Raw genomic sequence first — 3,645 nt, 5'->3', positions numbered from 1 at the left:
TCCTTCAGGGAACGAGGGTTACATACGTAACCGAGACGTTCCCTCACAACACAACTCGTTTTATCTTAAATATGCTCATCACTGGCACTGTTGTCTCTCTAGTAACCAAGAAAGAACACTATTTATTATTTATTTGAAAAAAAAAAGTATTATTTAAAAAACAAACAAATAGTCAAATATGTTGGTCATGATGGAAATAACGCCACAACTGTGGGACAGTCATAATTTTTGAACATTTGATCAATCAATTTTACACAATTAATCTTTTTTTTTTTAAGATCATCATACTTTAAAAATATAATTCCTTTTATGTATGTATACATATTTGTATTTGTTTTACCTTTATTCATTTAGCACTTTTATATAAGCAACATATACAACTGATGTATATGTGCATTTTTAAAATAATTGGAATGTATTTATTTATTTGACTTCATAAGAAATAACTCATAAATTATTAAATTACATTTACATTACATATTACATTTATTAAATTAGAAATTATTTAATTATTACTTGACAATTTGTGATTTTTATTTTCCACCTATTAGATTGCAAATTACTTTTAGTTTCTCATTTGAGCAATTGTAGAAAAATAGACGTTTTTGGAATCTTTCTACCATGCCTTCCTCATTTACAATTGCTACTTTTTAACTGACAGTTTTAGTTAGTCAGTTAGTCAGTCAGTTAATTAGTTAGTTAGTTTTCAACAGCTGTTATGTTCCACAAAGAAGTTGAAATTTGTACAACTTTTTTACAACGTTTTAATACAACGGTGACTCCTCTCAAGCTTTGAAATGTGCTTTTCTTTAGAAAATAAAATGTTCCAGCTCTTCTCCTCCATGACCCAGAAATCAGTATTAGTCCTGCCATTTTCATTTAGTCCCAGTAGTGGAGAGAATCAGAAAATGTGCTTCAGGATATTTGAGTATGTCCTATCTCAGATGTCCCGCTGATATAAATATATTTATGCTTTCACAGGAGCATGTTTGATGTTAAATGATAGGGGAGGCCATCACATGTGTTTTTCTTTTAAAAAGAATGTGTCATTTAAGTCATGGAGTATCTTCCATCAAACCTGTGCGTGGCAGACATTGTCTGATATGAAGTAGAGAGTGATGGAGTCAGTTGTGGAAGGCTGCTCTTCATCACTGTCACTTGTTTAGTGTGTTATTTTCCTCTTTCTCAACATGTGAAGAGAATGAAGGGCTGTCAGTTTGACAGATGCTGATATGACAGATGAGGTGGATGATGGGTTCCCGTCACATGCTTCGAATGCTTCGTAGAAGCTGTTATGCTTAGCGTAACTAAGCCGAACCTCATCTGCTTCCTAATTTGGCTTTCAGTTTTTTCCTTTTCTTAGTAAGATCTGCAGTAGATCTAGATTGACGAAGGTGGATATGATTATTTAGTTGGCACCTTCACTGTTTGTTTATGCATTTTGGCTTCGGTTTTGTTTACTCATGCTTAATATTTATTGGTTTGCATTTTGCAAGTTTTAGTTTGCACATTTTAGATCGCAAATTGCTTGACGTTTCTCAAGAGCGATTGTAGAAAAATAGATGTTCTTGGAAACTTTCTACCTTCTTTATGATTCCTACTAGAGATGTCAAATCGATTAATCGCAATTAATCGCATCCAAAATAAAAGTTTGTGTTTAAATGATGTGTGCGTACTGTGTATATTTATATGTATATAAAAATACACACACTGCATGTATATATTTATACATCTATATAATTATATATTCATATGTATATATGATTTATATTATATATAAATGTATATTACATATATTTATTAAATATATTGATGTATGTGTGTATTTATTTATACATAAAAATATATACAGTACACACACACATCATGTAAACACAATCTTTTATTTTGGATGTGATTAATTGATTTGACATCCCTAATTTTGCAGGATATTTGAGTATGTACTTTATTCATTCAGATATCAAATGTGTGATTTTATTTATTTGTTTATTTTGTTTATTTGTTTATCGGTTTAGTTTTTTTCCCTTGTCCCATACACAAATTTACAATTTTAAAATATGAAAATCCATTATAAAAATATGAATAGATTTTAGTATATATAAATAATAATACAAATTTATATTAAAAACTTGAATAAAAATTAAAAAACGTCATAATCACCATCATCAACCATTTCATTTTTTAATTGTTTAAAAACATTATTATGTAAAAATAATTAATATCAAATTTAACTAAAATTTGTCCCAGTTGAGGCATCATTTCCATCATGACCAATAGTTTTGCCTGTCATTTTTTTTTTTTTTCAGAAGTTTTATTTCTGGTTAACATGTTGATTTCCAGTAGTTGATTTCCAGTAGTATTTTTGCAAATAAATTTGAAAATGTTATTAAATTTAGGTTACCTTAAATGCTAGCTATAAATTAGCCTTAGCAAGACAAACACATTGGGCTATTTTTTTATTTCAAAAACATTAATAATGTTATTTCCATACCAGAATTCTATTAACACAATACATGATTTGAGACGTTGTTTAAAAAAAATAATGCCAAAAATAACTCGTTTATTTGTCGTATATCGACATTTTGTTGAAGGAGAAATTAAAGTTGTAATAGTGTGAAAAGTGTGTTTTAATAGTTTATTTTCTAAAAGTCCACAGCATAAACAAGAATGGCATGTGCAGTGTATCAGAGGAATCCAGAATACATCAGCCCTTGCTTATCAGCTTTAGTGGTCATGTTTATAAGATGTATTATGAGAGTTTATTCTGCTCCTTTATCTCCCTTGAGTAAAGGGCCATAATAAACCAATTCTGTGTTTTACTCATAGTCAGAAAATAACTGTGTCCCCTTCCTCTTGTTTTGATTCAGATCGGATAAAACAGTGGCACACAGTTTCCAGTGTTGCCATCTGTGTAATTACATGGTAGATGGTGCTAATTAAACAACACCAAGACTGCTGAACACACTGCTTTAGATAGTATGACGCTCTGCTGGAAAGCTTAAAATAAAACAAACCAGAGTGCTGATGTTGTAATCCACAGCGAACAATAGCTAATTTATATTTATGGCGGTAGCAGTCAAAAGTAACAATGTAGTGGAAGTATAGCCAAGTAGCTGCAAAATTACTTTGTGACATTGCAGCATGAATGAACATGCTGGTCCGTCTGGCCGGAGGAGATCTGGCCCCCCGACTGAGCCTGGTTTCTCCCAAGGTTTTTTCTCCATTCTGTCACCGATGTTTTGGTTCGTTGCCGCTGTCCCCTCTGGCTTGCTTAGTTGGGGACATCTAATTTCCAGCGATATCGTCGACTTGATTGCACAGATACTCTTTAAACTGAACTGAGCTGGACGATGACATCACTGAATTCAATGATGAACTGCCTTTAACTGAAAATGATGTCCTTTTGCATTGACACACTATTTTCCTATTTTGATACTGTAAAGCTGCTTTGACACAATCTGTATTGTTAAAAGCGCTATATAAATAAAGGTGACTTGACATTATTTAAGGCTGGAGATAAACATGCTTACATGCTTTTTCAGTGTCTCTTTCTGCAGGTTACATTGATATGCCAGTAGGTGGCGACACGTTAATCAATGAATCATTCACTCAGCCGTTTCATTGAAAAACACTATTTTGTTCAGG

The sequence above is a fragment of the Sinocyclocheilus anshuiensis genome, unplaced genomic scaffold (assembly GCF_001515605.1).
Source record: "Sinocyclocheilus anshuiensis isolate Anshui unplaced genomic scaffold, SAMN03320099.WGS_v1.1 scaffold729, whole genome shotgun sequence".
Taxonomy (NCBI): Eukaryota; Metazoa; Chordata; class Actinopteri; order Cypriniformes; family Cyprinidae; genus Sinocyclocheilus; species Sinocyclocheilus anshuiensis.
The sequence above is the reverse complement of the archived record's forward strand: the minus strand, read 5'-3'. Positions refer to the sequence as shown.